Source organism: Pan paniscus, chromosome 11 (genome assembly GCF_029289425.2).
Source record: "Pan paniscus chromosome 11, NHGRI_mPanPan1-v2.0_pri, whole genome shotgun sequence".
In the NCBI taxonomy this organism is placed as follows: Eukaryota; Metazoa; Chordata; class Mammalia; order Primates; family Hominidae; genus Pan; species Pan paniscus.
This window is the reverse complement of record NC_073260.2, coordinates 112,395,977-112,412,752: the sequence shown is the minus strand read 5'-3', so window position 1 is coordinate 112,412,752 and position 16,776 is coordinate 112,395,977. Positions and strand designations below refer to the sequence as shown.

Sequence of the window (16,776 nt, the reverse complement as noted above, 5' to 3'; positions counted from 1 at the left end):
ACCTTGTTTTTATTTAACTAATGGAAAAAATCTGAGCTTAAAGAAATATATAAATGACTATTTTTTATATTCAGAATTAATGCAGTATTTACTATTTCAGCTTTAAAACATTTTGGTATTAAGTCCTATGCTTAACGTAGGCCATAGTAGTTCTTATGAATACTCTAAATGCAGAGGAAATAGTCATGGTGTTCAAATAATGCTATTAAGACAAGAAGTTTTAGTAAATCTGTTAAATGAAAACTCATCTCTATTGTACTGTGATAGAAATGGAATTATAATGAAATTCTATAAATTATAGATAGAAATATTATGACAGACGCATTAAGAAAGTTATTTTAAATATACAAAAATATAATAACAATGTTACAAGTTATATTTCTTCCAAGAATAAAGCAAAAATATCAATTATTTCTAATAGAAATAAGTCATATATCAGGTATATGTCATTATCAAATTCATGTTACTTGCTCATATGTTATTTCAACATTATCTTTCAATTATCCTAGTTCCTTTTCATAATAATCTTGAACTGAATTAACTAAATTGTAAAATGGTTTGAATTTCATAATGTCTTTTGGCAGACCTCATTGATTTTCCAAGTTACATGGTCATTAATTGCCAGTAATACCTTCTAATCCAGGTAAAATTGATTATAGTTTAAGCTATTTTCTGTATTGTTTAAGAAACCACTGGTTCCACTCTAGAGGTGTGACATTATTAATTTTGTTCTGCTACTCTCCAGACAATTAATAATCAGTTTCACTGCTGCTTTTTCTAATTTTTGCTGTAAGAAAGACAAAAATGTTGCTTTGTGTGACAGAGAAATATACCGCAATTTAGACTTTTTAGTGTTAATGAAAAACTTTTGTTTATGACTTTGTGTTTTTAAAATTCAAAAATAAGGATCATGAAGTTTTAAATCTGTTTTAAAATCAATTATGTAGGATGTGCCAAGTGCCCTTTCATTCTGGGCACATGTTTATTACACCTTTATTGATTACATCTGTTAGAATTGTCTATAAACCAAGGATGTGCTACAGGCTTACCTTCACATTTGACCTGGTGGATCTGGTAAACATAAAGTCAGTTTCCTGCAAGACAGAAAAGACAAAGGCTATTTATTCCTGTTCTCTGTTTCAATTGAATTGAGAATAACTTTAAGTTTGAACATGCTTAACTATGTCATGTTTTTTTAAGGCTTTAAAGACTTTATGAAAGCAAATGGTATATTGTCTTCATTTCACTTTGAAAGTCCACCCCGGCATTGCTGTTCAAAGTAATATTATTGATATTTATGAATTGCTAAATGATGAAAGAGCACAATAATACGTTATCCTTAATTTCACTCCTTCATTCTACCTTAATGACATAAAGCATAACTTGTATAAAAGTAGGTAAAAATAAGAGAACCTCAAAGTTCATTTGAGAGAGAGAGAGAGAGAGAAAGAAAGAGAATATCATGCTGTCCCCTGCAGCTAGGACATAAATTCAAAATATATGCTCCCTCTGTTGCACCTAATGGATTTCATTATAATTCCCTTCAACAAATATTTATTTTCTGGTTTCTCAAATTCAATCAGTTGATACTTAACACAGAGTTTAATTGTATTTTCCACCACCATGTACCTTAGAGAGAGGTATTATTAGACTGAAATATTAACTTTAATAACATAAGAAGCATATTATGAAACAGAAATCTGTGTCATGGAGTTAGTGGCATTTCTTTAAACATTTATTCAGCCAATTGGAAAGAAAGTTCTAAGAACCTCTTGACTAAGTATCATGAATATATAACAGCAATACCTAGTGATAGGAACAGTTATTAATGGGAATACAACACTATGAAGAGGTGAAAAGCAAAATAAATGTGACTTTAACAGGATAGAATTTTGGGTGGGGTGTGTGTGTCAAAAATTATTAAACTTCCTCTCTCCAAATATTACTTTGATTCCATTCTTTCTCTCTCTCTCTCTCTCTCTCACACACACACACACACACACACACACACACACACACATGCACACACACACACCTCTCTGGGACTCAAAATCTCAGTATATTAGAAATTTCAAATGTGTCCCAATGTGTCTGATACTCTTTTCTCTTTTTTCTCTTTTGTTTTACTCTCCATGATTCAAACTACATGTTTCTATTTACCTCTCTTTTAGTGCAAAAGTACTCCTTTCTAATGGCTGCACATACTATGCTATATATACAATAATACTATATATTGAATTACTAATTGTTGTATTTATATGTGTATTTTTAAGACACAGTCTTGTTCTGTTGCCCAGTATGGAGTGCAGTGGCACAATCATAGACGGGATTACAAGCATGAGCCACTATGCCAGGCCAATTTATAGGCTTTTATTTGATTGTCATTTAAATATATATTCCAGTTCTCTGCTGAAGTTCTCCATTTTGTTATGTCCTTTTTCAACATATTTATGACAGGTGTTTTAAATGTGTGACTAGTAAGTTCAATATTTTAGTCTTTTGTCAGTGTCATTGTCTATTGGTTCTGATTCATATTTTGCAGAGTATTTTTTGACAAAATGTCACACATTTTATCATCTTCTTTCAAGAAGGGTTGAGCTCTATCCTCAGTCCTCAATAGGAATAGGAATAGAACATCTTAATCTAATTAGAGACAGAGCTGACTGGTTGCTGGTTTGGATTTTTTATTAAGCTGTGTCTACCTATAATTAGCATAGACTTTTAGAGTGTAACACCCCAGGAGTTCTGTCTGTGAGTCTATGGAGTTTACTGGATTCTCTGCCTTAGAAGATTATGAATTCCAGTTTTTGTCTTCTTGTCACTATGATACTGTGGTACACTACCATCTGTGTCAGAAGTATGCTGCTTAATTTTACAGAATTACAAAGTCTGTTAAAGCCTCATAAAGGAATATTGAACTGCCCAAGACTATTCTACCATGGTAGTACCTTTCATTTTTTTTTTTTTTTTTATTTTTGCTTCTCTACCTCTATAAAATTGCCAAAAATCTACAGGATTGACAGCTACATAGTCTTGGCTACTACTATTCTCCATCTCTGCCCTGCCCCAAGAATAAATAATGCCCAGAAGGAAAAGCTGAATGCGGCATTTCAACTCATACTCTGAAATTCACTTCTTTTGGAATCTTGACCCATCAGCTCCCTGTTGCCTCACAGCTTTCTGGCAACTTTAAAAAGATGTTTTCTAGTTGTTCTTGACGGAAGCATAAGCCTGACGCAAGGTAGTCATCATGACTAGAAACAAAAGTCCTAGAAAATTCATCTGGATGTCATATGTTTATAGCGTTGTAGAAGAGACTGAATAATAAAAGTAAGAAAAACCCATTGTAATGGAGCTTGTAAGCCATATTCAAGCATATGATTTTTATAATGATAATCTATTGCAGAAATTTATGCATTAGGAGATATAATTGATTTTACATTTAAAAAGGACAAATTTATCACCAAGGAAGATTCACTAGATCAGTATGAGAGTAGGAACTATCTATGAAAATGATAGGCAAGAAATAATATATTAATTTAATGACTAATAGTTTGCTTTTATATGCTAAACATCTAAAGGTGACACACATTTAAATACGTTATAGCACTTTAGGAGGGGGAGGCAGGCTGATCACCTGAGGTAAGGAGTTCAAGACCAGCCTGGCCATAGTGAAACCCTATCTCTACTAAAAATACAAAAACATTAGCTGGGTGTGGTGGCAGGCGCCTGTAATCCCAGCTACTTGGGAGGCTGAGGCAGAAGAATTGCTTGAACTCATGAAGGCAGAGGTTTCAGTGAGCCGAAATCACACCATTGGACTCTAGCCTGGGCAACAAGAGTGAAACTCCGTCTCAAACAAAACAAAACAAAAAAACAAAAAAACTACAAAACAACAACAAAAAAACTTTACAGTTTTCAAATTAATCAATTACTCTTATATGTAAGATAAAAACTGATTTCTGTTTCTGATACAATTTGTATTATTTACTCACAAAAGTGCTTTATTAAATATAGCCTGATTTACTTTTATTAAATATAGCATAATTTACTTTATTATTAAACTTTTATCCACACTATATTAATATAAATATTCAAACAAAAAATAAATTAAATAGCCATACGTATTTGCATATGTCTTTGTTAGTAGCAAGGAATTCCAGTTTCACAATGAGAAAAACTGGATTTGATCCAAAATGCTGTAACTTCCAAATGATGTAAAATTAGGAAAGTCATTATTATCACTGAGTAAATTTGTTCAACTATAAAATGGGTAAAATATTCCCCTGTTGTAATTGTGTAATATGTGGGAAACATTTTGTGTGAGATAACAGTCAATGATAATCATTCAGAAGTGAATATAGGCAGAAGATAAATTTAATTTAGACATATAGATGTGAGATTTATGGTTAAAAATGACATCATTTGGAGCTTCTAAATTAAAAAAAAAGATTTTTAAAATTAACATTAAACATTATATATATATATCAAAACACCAAAATACAGGAAACAAATCCAAGACCTTAAAACAGATAATAGAAATGGTTAAATTCTATACAGGTTTCCGTGTTGGCTGCCAAGGTTTTTATTTTTTAATTTTAATTTCTTTTTTGAGACAGAGTCTCACTTTGTTGCCCAGACTGGAGTGCAGTGTTGTCATCTTGGCTCACTGCAACCTCCACCTACCAGGTTCAAGAGATTCTCATGCCTCAGCCTCCTGAGTAGCTGAGATTACAGGTGCTCACCACCACACCTGGGTAATTTTTGTATTTTTTATTAGACACAGGGTTTTGCCATGTTGTCTAGGCTGGCCTGGCCTCAAGTGATCTGTCTGCCTCAACCTCCCAAAGTGCTGGGATTATAGGTGTCAGCCACTGCACTGGATCCTGTCAAGGTTTTTAAATTAACATCATTATCATCAAGAAAATTTCAAACGTGAAATCTCACCAGAGACTTAGCATCAATTTTTCAAAAAGTGAAATATAATTATTATAACTTTAAAATATGCAGAGCTACTTGAAAAGAACATTTTATTGAAAAGAAAAACTATATCTTAAGATATACTTGATTTCGTATTGAAATTAATTTAGTATAAAATCTAAATTAAAATATGCTGGTATCATTTATATCAGGAGTCCCCAACCCCAGGCCCTAGAGTAGTACCTGTGTGTGGCTTGTTGGAAATTGGGTGGCACAGCAGGAGGTGAGTAGTGGGCAGTGAGCCTGAGCTCCACCTCCTGTCAGATCAGCCAGGACATTAGATCACCATAGGAGTGCAAACCCTATTGTGAACTGTGCATGTGAGGGATCTAGGTTGCACACTCTGTGTGAGAATCTAATACCTGATAATCTGAGATGAAACAGTTTTCTCCTGAAACCATCCCCACCCTTCCATACATGGAAAAATTGTCTTCTATGAAACCAGTCCCTGGTGCCAAAAGATTGAGTACCACTGATTTATATAATTATTCTTGAAAAATTTAGGTTGAGGTTTCTAATACTGCCCAATTATGTAATCTTTACTGAGGCAACGTTATCATTGAAAACAACTGTGATACTGTTTTGATAAGGTGCAGAACTAGTCAACTGAATTTGGGCATGAACTTTGCTAAGAAACTATAACTACACATTTAAAACATTTGTGTATAATATCTTTCCTTAAGTGGGTCACTTGTACTGACGACAAGACTTCTTGGAATTACAAACCTTTTTAGAGCAACAATGGCTTCTCTGTGTCATAATGATTAACAATTCAAACATCATTGTTATTTTGAAAAACACATTTTTTAAACTTAATGTACGTCTTTTCCCAAAACAGATAAATAAGATCGATTGAAAAACTACACTGAATCATTAGACCTTTCATTTTTTATACTTCTTCAAGTTTTTTAATTGATATGTAATAGTTTTACATATAAATGGGGTACATGTAATATTTTGATATAAGCGTAAAATGTATAATGATCAAGTCTAGGTAACTGGAATTTCATTACCTCAAATATTTATCATTTTTTAATGTGATAACATTCCAATATTCTATTCTAGCTATTTTGAAATATACAATACACTTTTAACTATAGAAATCCTACTGTGCTATCAAACACTAGAACTTATACCTTCTATCTAACTGTATTTTTGCAGCCATTAACCAATCTGTCTTCACCCTTCATCCTCACTTTCCTTCTCAGCCTCTGGTAACCATTATCCCATTAACTACCTCCATGAGACAAATATTTTAACTCTCACAGATGAGTAAGAATATGCAATATTTACATTTTTCTGCTTGGCCGATTTCACTTATCATTATAACCTCCATTTTTATCCATGTTGCTGCAAGTGACAGAATTTCTTTGTACTTTATGGCTGAATAATTTTCCGTTGTGCATATACACCACATTTTCCTTATCCACTGATGGACACTCAGGTTAATTTCATATCTTGGCTATTGTGAATACTGTGGCAATAAACATAGGAGTGCAGGCATCTCTTTGATATTCCTGATTTTCTTTCTTTACAATATATACCCACAAGTGGGATTGCTAGATCATACAGTAGAAAATATTTGAGCACCACTCATCCAACAATGATTAATGACCAGAAATATAAGGAACTCGAACTACTTAATAGCATAAAGCCAAATTATTGCATTTAAAAATGGGCAAAAGATCTGAATAGACATTTCTCAAAAGAAAAATACAAATAGCCACAGGGACATGAAAAAAAAAAGTTCAACATTTCTAATGATCAGAGAAATGCAAATGGAAACCACAATGAGATATCTCCTTACCCCAGTTCAAATGGCTACTTTCAAAAGACACAAAGTAAATGCTAGCAAGGATGTGGAGAAAGGAGAACTCTTCTTATATACTGTTGGTGAGAATGTATATTAGTATAGCTGCTATGGAAAACACTATGGAGATTCCCCAAAAAACTAAAAATAGAATTACCATATAATCCAGCAACCCCACACCTGGATAGATATCATTTTTTATATATTAACATTGATCTTTTAAAGTAACCTACATCGCAGTACTCATATGAAATGATAGTCATTATTAATCTTATATTTTATAGCTCTTTACAAATCAATGAAATACTTTTACGTAACTACAACTTATTGAATCTCTGTCAGATATAACCTTTAATAACATAGATTATTCTCGTTTTTGCAATGAGAAAAGTGATGATTTTGGTACTTAGTAAGGTCACAAATATAGTATAAACATATAATAAGACTAAGATTTGGTTTCAGTCTTTCTAATTCCAAAGTCTTCCTTCTTAAGCACCATAAAATACCATACCCCGTATTTTTTTGATGCTAACAACACTAGGAGATAGTTTAGGATTTTTCTACTTATTTCATAGGCATAAAACTGAGTCATAGAAACATATGTAAATTAGATCATATTGCAGAAAAAATGCTTACCCAAGTCAATTGTTTTTTGTTTCCTGTAAATAATTATAGCTTTTAAAAATTGATTTTAATTAGCATTTACTGACTCTTAGTTATAGTAGGTCTTAATTATACACAGTGTAGTTTTTCTTGTTTGGATGTTTGTGGTTAGTCATAAACAAATGTAAAAATTACATTCAATACCAGAGTTGTGAAGGAGCACTTTTTCAAATTGTATCCCTGCAACTGAATTGCTCAAAGCATATCTTTAAGTAAAAATGGTCGACCTGAGAGAGACATTTTTCTTTGCTTACAAACTAAAAACTCAAACTCAAAGAGTAATGGACTCTAAAAATAAATGTATTTTCTATTGTCAATGGCTAGAGGCACTTCAAAATGTTTGAAATGAGGAAAACATAAATAAACAAGTTAGTGTGGGGAAATTCAGTTGAAAAATCAAGAGGAGCTTCCTGGATTTACATAAGAGAGAATATCACCTTTTAGATAAGAAAGTTAATTTTTTGCTATTTTAAGACAATTATAGTTAACTTTCTGCAATAATTTAATCATAGTTTTGTCAAAACTCTAAAGTATTGACCAGATGATTGTTCAATGTCATACTCAAGAGACTGAGGTGTCTGTAAATTCCTCTTAAAATAGATATATGAATAATTTTAGACCTTGGCATTTTCAGTAAGACTAAATCTGAATCCAAGGTTATGAGGAAGAGTCACCAGCCAAACATAAAGAAAAAATAGTTAATTTGTTTTGCAGAAATAAATGAATTTATGAGAATTTTTCTAAAATGCTTCGTCATTAGGATAAACCATGTTAAATTATTTTTAAAGTACTCAAAATCCATACTCAACATTCTACGTTGAAATTAAGAAAGATAATACAACATGGTATATTTTACAAATATGATTTAATTTGGATTTTGTATATGGTAGCACCTAATTGACTAGAATTTCAATTCCAACAATTATTGGAGTAATACAAACCTGGATAATTTATTCATTGATTTAGATCAGCAGTCACCATTTAAAGGAAATCTGTTTGTTATCTTTTAGAAGCTGACTCATAAGAGTTTTATTGGCCTGCATAGGATCGGGGTGGTGAGACAGAAATCACCTTATACTTGGACTTGTGTCATGAACCATGTTTCGTGGGTGAATACAGATGCTTTGAAGTGTTAACAGATGGTGCACTGTGTCTCACAACTAAGGAAAGGCTCAAGATAGGCCTCCTTCTGCTAAAGGATAAACAGATTGGAGACTTGCAGGCAAATTTTTATAGAAGTAATAACAATTTTCTAGTTCGAATTCCATATTAAGGTCTTGAGAATCACAAAAGACCAAGAAGTGAACAAAACATAGAATAAATACTATAACAAAAATGGGAAATAGAATAAAGAGGAAAATCACCTTATTTCTGATCCTTGGAGAATAAGAAAGACAAAATGAGTATCTCAAAATCTAGAATTAAGATAATAGAGATTATAGAAGTCAAGTTTTGTGATCAAAGGGGAAAGAAGAGATATGGGAAGGAGGAAGTCAGCCAAGCTACAGTGGTCGCAAGCTGGCTGATGGAAGTCATTTGGGCGAAGGTAAGCCAATCTCACACAGCCGGGATGAAATCAGAAGAGGTCCAAGTCCAGCAATGTACAAGATCAGTTAGGAAAAGGCATTTGGAATATATTTTAAGAGGAATGGGATATTACTGAAAAGTTAAATCATGGAATTGATGTGATATGATTTATGCTTGTAAAAGATCACTTTGGTTGCTTGGTGAAGATTGAGTTATAGGAATAAATCAGAGAAACCAGTTAGGAAGCTTACAGAAATGTTGGTGAAGATGAAAATTATTTGGTCTAGAATAGTGGCTGTATGAAAGATAAGAATTGAAGTATTGAACAACTGTTTTTAAAGCTAGAGTCCAAAGAAAAAAAACAAGAATGAGTCATAGGATTTTATCTTAAGCAAATGGATGGGTGGCATTTTTAAGTATTAAGATGGAAAATATTGCAGTATTTGTCAGAGTTAGGAGGAGTAGGGGGAAAAAGCAACAGTTTTGTTTTAAACATGGGTATCCAGCTGGAGAAGATGTCTAGTAGTAGGCAGTTGAATACATGGAGTTTTCAGTTTAGAAGTGTGTGTGTTTGTGTGTGTGTGTGTGTGTGTGTGTGTGTATCTTTGAAAAAAAAAAACTGTAAATATATGTATATACATCCGTATACAAATGTAACTACTTAAGAGTCCAAAGAACTCTAAAATCCTAGATTTTATATTTTACATCCAGTCACCCTGATCAACTCTCCACAACACACTACCTGGCATAATTATAAGAGAATATGTTCAGTTTAGCAGTGGGTCTGCTGTACCCTCCATGTTGTACTTTGTAAATACAAAGTGAAGGAAAGAACAATTTGAAACACTTTTAGTGACTTCTCTAGTCATGATATACATTGAATTTAATGGGGGATTTTACATGCTTAGTTTAGTAATATTTTGAAATATAAAATTTAGCTAATCCCAAAGAAAAATTTGACAAATTGGACTGCAATGAAATATTATAAATATTATAAATATTTCCTCCTTCATGTAATATGTTACAATTTCATATCCTCTTGGTGAATTCAATTTCATAACTTTAGATGCTTTAGATAATTTCTAATACTAATGTCAAATAAAACGGTTTAAGTCGTGATTTTTTCAATTGTTTTATATTATAAGCATAACTTTTCTGTGACTCTTGTTTTGGATCTTCTAATCAATTTCCATGACATTATTATTTAATTATAGTATTTATTTACAACATCTTCAAGGTTATTTAGCATATTTAGATGATGTTAAATATCATGGAAAAATTTCTTCATATCAGCTTTCAGTTTTATATTTTGTGAAAAGTACACAAAAATAATACACCCATACAATGTGTTCAACACAAATGTTTTGGTAAATATTGCATAAGATTTCAATATTATGCATGACAAACATATAAATAAAATTTTATTATAGAATAACATGAAAACCACTGCACCTTGCATTGGTGTTGGTAATATATAGTAAAATAAATCATAGACGGTATTGGTGGTTCTTAGAGAAAATAATTGCATACACTCTGACCAATCCAAAAATTAAACATTTTTATACATTTAATAATGTAACATGTAGACCAGAAATGATTATTTTTCTATCTAAGCAAAGCACTCTGCTTTCTCAATTCAGTCAGAAGAATATACATATAAATATAAATTTTAGGATGTGCTTTATTTTATTTTTAAATTTTCATTTATTCATTTATTTATTTATTTGAGATGGAGTCTCTCTCTGTCACCCAGGCTGGAGTGCAGTAGCATGATCTTGGCTCACTCCAACCTCTGTGTACTGGGTTCAAGTGATTCTCATTCCTCAGCCCCCCGAGTACCTGGGATTAGAGTGTGCCCCACCACACCCAGCTAATTTTCATATTTTTTAGTAAAGACAGGGTTTTGCCATGTTGGCCAGGCTAGTTTTGATCTCCTGGCCTAAAGTGATCCACCTGCCTTGGCCTCCGAAAGTGCTGGGATTACAGGCATGAGCCACCAAGCCCAGCAGTATGTGTTTTATATCACTGAGATAAATGTGTGCTTTAATAAATAGCTAGCCATTTTTTTTGCAAAAATAAAATATAATATCTATTAGGTCTACACTTTTTAAAATTCCAAATGAAATTAAATACTCAACTATTAAAATGAATATATAAAATGCTGTAAGTTATTTCTTTTGAAATATATATGATGATGATGATGTTGTTCATAATAAACAGATGGATAGATGATAGACAAAAGAAATGAAAGAAAAACAAATTTCAATATACCCATAAAAATACTCTTTAGAGTTAAAATTACATATGTTTAAAAATACTCTACACACACACATTCACACACATACAATTATATGTATATGCTTGGTTGTTGTGGAATATAAACACAGTAAAAAGGTGTACAATGTGCATGCAATCCAGTGATACAAGTAGGCAAGAGTGAAGTTGTAAAATGATACGTAAGATAAAGTTTTGACATTAATCACATTACATTTGTGTATTCATAAAATTATCTGGAAGGATACAAGTGTAGGCTTAAGTATAGGAATATGAAAGTAACTTTTTACTTATCTTTACATGTAATTCTATATGATTCATTTCAGTTTTTCAGCAACCATATACTACTTCACTTGAAAATGAAAATGATACAAGAACAGTTCATTAGTAGCCCACAGCCTTCATCCTGACTTGAATTTCGATGGTATACAATAAGCTTTATGATATTCTCTTTCTTTCTAGTGTTTTTAAAAATGCTGATGTTTGAAGCAAATTCGAATTGAAATAGAGATTTTATATTTCCAGCTTTATTAATATATGATTAACAAGTAAACATTGAATATATATAAGGTATATAATGGGATGTTTTGATATACATATATATTGTGAAATAATTATTAAAATCAACCTAAGTAACATATCATTCTCTTTATATGGTTATATTTTTTGTGTTAAAACATTTGAGATCTACTTTCTTCACCAATTTCAAGATACAATACAATATTATTAACTATAGTCACCATGCTATGTATTACATCTCCAGAAATTATTTATTCTGCCTAACTAAAACTTTGTACCCTAAGACCAACATCTCCTCACCCATGCCCCGAACATTATCAACCGCCATTTTTCTATGCTTCTATACGATGAATTTTTGTATATTTTGTATGTAAGTGAGATTATGCAGTATTTGTCTTAAAGTGCCTGTCTTATTTCAATCAAAATCTTCCAAGTTTATTTGTGTTGTCAGAAATGGCAGGATTTCCTTCTTTTTAAAGGCTGAATGGTATTCTTCTTTGTGTGTGTGTGTGTGTATGTATGTGTGTTCTCTCTCTCTCTGAGACACACACATTCACACACACACACAAAGAGGAATTCCATTCATATATATAGACTCTCTCTTTCCCTCTCTCTGTATATATACCTATATATATATATATATATATCTGTTTATTCTCTCTATATATATGTATAGAGAGAAGAGATGGATGAATGAAAGAATAAATGAAAATTATCTATCTATCATCTATCTATCTATCTATCTATCTATCTATCTATCTATCTATCTATCTATCTATCTCATAGATTGATTCCATACCTTGGAATCAGATGCATAGGTTGCTTCTATACCTTGTTTATTGTAAACAATGCTGCAATGAATATGAGAATGCTGATATCTCTTCAACATAGTATTTCCATTTTCTTTGGATATACACCCACAAGTGGGATTGTTGGATCATATAGTAGTTCTATATTAAGTTTTTTGATGAACTTCTTTAGTTAGAAATATATTCTCCCATTATATAGGTTGTCTTTTTAGCGTGTTGATTGTTTCCTTTGCTGTGCAGAGGCATTTGATTTTGATGCAATCCCATTGGTGTGTTTTTGCTTTTGTTGCCTGTGTTTTTGGGTCGTATCCAGAAAATCACTGCCCAGACTAATTTCAGATTTTCTCCTATGCTTTCTTCTACTGGTTTTATAGTTTTAAGTATTTAATCCATTTTGGGTTAATTTTGGTATATGATGTGAGATTAGGGTCTGATTTCATTATTCTGCATGTGGATATTGAGTTTCTCCAACAACATTTATTGAGGATGCTGTCCTTTCCTCCCAAGTGTTTCATGTCATCTTAACCAAAAATTGATTGATGTAATACATAGATTCATTTCTAGGCTTTCCATTCTGTTCCATTTGTCTATGTGTATAGTATTATGTCCATATCATATTGTATTTATTACTATAGCTTTGTAGTATATTTTGAAATCGAATAGTATAATGTCTACAGTTTTTCTTTCTTGCTGAAGATATTTTTGAGTATTTGCGGTTATTTGTAGTTCCATGTAAATTTTATAATTTTGTTTTTACTTCTGTAATAGTTAACATTGGAATTTTGATATGGATTAAATAAGGTATGTACATTGCCTTGTGTAGTATGGACTTTTTAATTTTTTTCTTACTGATTTAATGGATACAAGTATAGTATTGTTATATGGCTATATTGTGTATTGGTCTGGGTTTTTTAGTGTATCCATCACCTGATGAGTATACATTACCTATTACCCAGTAGGTAATTTCTCATTTCTCACCCTTCTCCCACTCTCCCACATTTTTGAGTCTCCAATGTGTATTATTCCACCCTGTATGTCTAAATGTGCATATTGTTTAGCTGCCATTGGTAACTAAGAGTATGTGGAATTTTAATTTCTTTTTAATAGTTATTTCACTTAAGATAATTGCCTCCGGTTCCACCCATATTGCAGCAAAAGAAATAATTTCATTCTTTATATGGTGCATAGTATTACATGGTATAACACATTTTATTTACCCAATTACCCATTGAAGGATATTTAGGTTGATTCCATGACTTTTCTATTGTGAATAGTGCTGTGATAAACATATGAGTGTAGGTGTATTTTTTATATATTGATTTCTTTGTTTAGATATCCAGTAATTGTCTAAATGATTGATGAAGCAAATGATAGTTTTATTTTTAGTTCTCTGAGAAATCGCCATAATGCTTTCCATAGTGATCGTACTAATGAAAATTTTCAACAACACTGTATAAGCGTTAATTTTCTTCACATGCTTGCCAATATCTGTTATTTTTTGACTTTTTAAAAATAGCACTTCTGACTTGTGTAAATGGTAGCACGTTGTGGTTTTAATTTGCATTTCTCTTATGATTAGTGATGTTGAGCATTTTTTCAAATGTTTGTTGGCCATTTGTATGTCTTCTTGTGAGATATATCTATCATGTGTTTTGCCCACTAATTAATAGGATTATTTGGGGTTTTTCTTGTTGTTGTTGTTGTTGAATTGTTTGGGGTCCTTGTAGATAGTGGATATTATTAGATTCTTGTTGAAGGCATAGTTTGTAAATATTTTCTCCCATTCTGTGCATTGTCTGTTTATTCTGTTGATTATTTCTTTTGCTGTACGGAAGGCTTTTGGTTTAATTAAGTTCCATTTGTTTATTTTTATTTTGTTGCATTTGTTTTGAAGTCTTAGTCATAAATTCTTTTCCTGAGCCAATGTTCAGAAACATTGTTTTCCTAGGTTTCCGTCTAGTACTTTTATAATTTCAGGTCCTACAATTTTCTTTAATCCATTTTGAGTTAACTTTTGTATATGATGAGAAATATGGTCTAGTTTGGCTATTCTTCATATGGCTAACCATTTTTCCTAGCACCATTTATTGAATAAAGTATCCTTCCCCAGTATGTATATCTATATGTATGTGTTGTTGTTGTTGTTGTTGTTGACACTGTCAAAGATCAAGTGGTTGTAGGTATGTAAATGTATTCCTGAGTTTTCTATTTTGTTCCATTGATCTATATGTCTATTTTAATACCACTATCATGATGTTTTGGTTAATATAGGCTTGTAATATAATTTAAAGTCAAGTAATGTGATACCTCCAGCTTTATTTTATGTAATTATTATTATTTTTGTTTTGTTAGAAATGCTGTGGCTATTAAGGCTCTTCTTCCATTACATACAAATAGGAGGATTGTGCTTCCTAATTATATGAAAAAAATGATATTGGTAATTCGATAAGGATCACATTGAATCTATAGATTATTTTGGAGAGTATGATCATTTTAGCAATATTTTTTCAATGGGAGTTTCTCATGAGAGCATGAGGTGTGTTTCCATTTGCTTGTGTAATCTATGTTTTCTTTAATCACTGTTTTATCATTTTCCTTGCAGATTGTTTATCTCCTTGGTTAAATATATTTCTAAGTATTTCATTTTTTGTATCTATTGTAAATGAAATTAAGTTATTGATTTGTCCCACAGCTTGATCATTATTGGTGTATATATATGCTACTAATTTTTGTATGTTGACATTGTATCTTAACACTTTACTGAATTCATTTATCAAATCTAGGAGTCTTAGCAGGAATATTTAGGACTTTTTGGGCAGAAAATCGTATTACCAACAAACGAAAGTCATTTGACTTGCTTTTTAAATAATCTAGATGACATTTATTTCTTTCTCTTTCCTGATTGCTCTGGCTAGGACTTCCAGTACTATGATGAATATGAATGGTGAAAGTGGGCATTCTTGTCTTGTTCCAGTTCTTAGGGGAATTGCTTTCAACTTTGCCCCGTTCAGTTTAATGTTGGTTGTGGATTTGTCATATATCATTTTTATTATTTTTAGATATATTCCTGCAGAGCGTAGTTTGTTGAGGGTTTTTATCATGAAAATGGCTCTATTTGATTGCTTTTCCTGCACATATCGAAATGATCATATCATTTTGGTTTTTAATTTGTTTTTAAATGTTTCTGTTTATGTGGTGAATGACATTTATTTATTAGTGTATACTGAACCATTCTTTCTTCTCTAGAATAAAACACAGTTGATTATGTATTATCCTTTTGATGTGCTTTTCAATTTGGTTTCCTAGTATTTTGCTGAAGGTTTTTGCATCTATATTCATTAGGAATATTGGCGTGTAGTTTTATTTTATGTTGTGGTCTTTCCTGCCTTAGCTATCAGTGTGATACTGGCTTCATAGGATGAGTTAAGAAGGATTACATTCACCTTGATTTCTTGGAATAGTTTCAGTAGGATTGCTACCAGTTTTTCTTTGTGTATCTGGTAGATTTTCACTGTGAATTTGCCTGGTCCTCAGCACTTTTTTATTGGGAGAGTTTTTATTACCTATTCAATGTCACTACTTGTTATTGGTCTATTCAGGACTTCTGTTTCTTCCCAGTTCATTCTTAGGGGTTTCTATGTTTCCAAAAATTTACCAATTTTCTCTAGGTTTTCTAGTGTGTGAGCGTAAGGATGCTCATAGTAGTCTTTGATGATCTTTTGTATTTCAGTCGTATCATTTGTAATGTCTCCTTTTTCATTTCTGATTGTGCTTATTTGGATCTTCTCTCTTTTTTTCTTGGATAATCTGGCTAGCCGTCAATCAATTTCTTTTATATTTTCAAGGAACTTTTCTTTCGTTGATCATTTGTATTATTTTAGGGGCTCAATCTCCTTTATTTCTTCTCTGCTCTTTGCTATTTTTTTTCTTCTGCTAGTTTTGGGTCTTCGTTGTTGCAGTTCTTTGAGGTTCAATATTAGGCCAATGTGTGATCTTTCTATTCCTTTGATGTGGACATTGAATGCTCTAAACTTCCCCTTACCACTTTTTTTTCTGCATCTCAGAGGTTTCGATATGTTGCATTTTGATATGTGTTCATTCCTTTTGAAATTAAGAAAAAACCTTAATTTCACCCTTGACAAAAATTATTCAGGAGTAGATTTAACCTTCATGTATTTGTATAATTTTGAGAGT

At 31.7% G+C, this 16,776-nt stretch overlaps 1 protein-coding gene and 1 long non-coding RNA gene across 3 annotated transcripts in view; one reads left to right on the top strand and one right to left on the bottom strand.

Annotated features, from left to right (window-relative positions):
- TYRP1 (tyrosinase related protein 1) overlaps nt 1–16,776 on the top strand; it is a 1,170,479-nt gene that overhangs the window by 582,901 nt on the left and 570,802 nt on the right. The gene's annotated exons all lie outside the window — the stretch shown is intronic.
- LOC134728548 (uncharacterized) overlaps nt 1–16,776 on the bottom strand; it is a 62,071-nt gene that overhangs the window by 18,630 nt on the left and 26,665 nt on the right. The window contains exon 3 of the long non-coding RNA XR_010109067.1: nt 1,050–1,094. This is a non-coding gene — a long non-coding RNA (uncharacterized LOC134728548). The remainder of the gene's footprint in view (nt 1–1,049; nt 1,095–16,776) is intronic.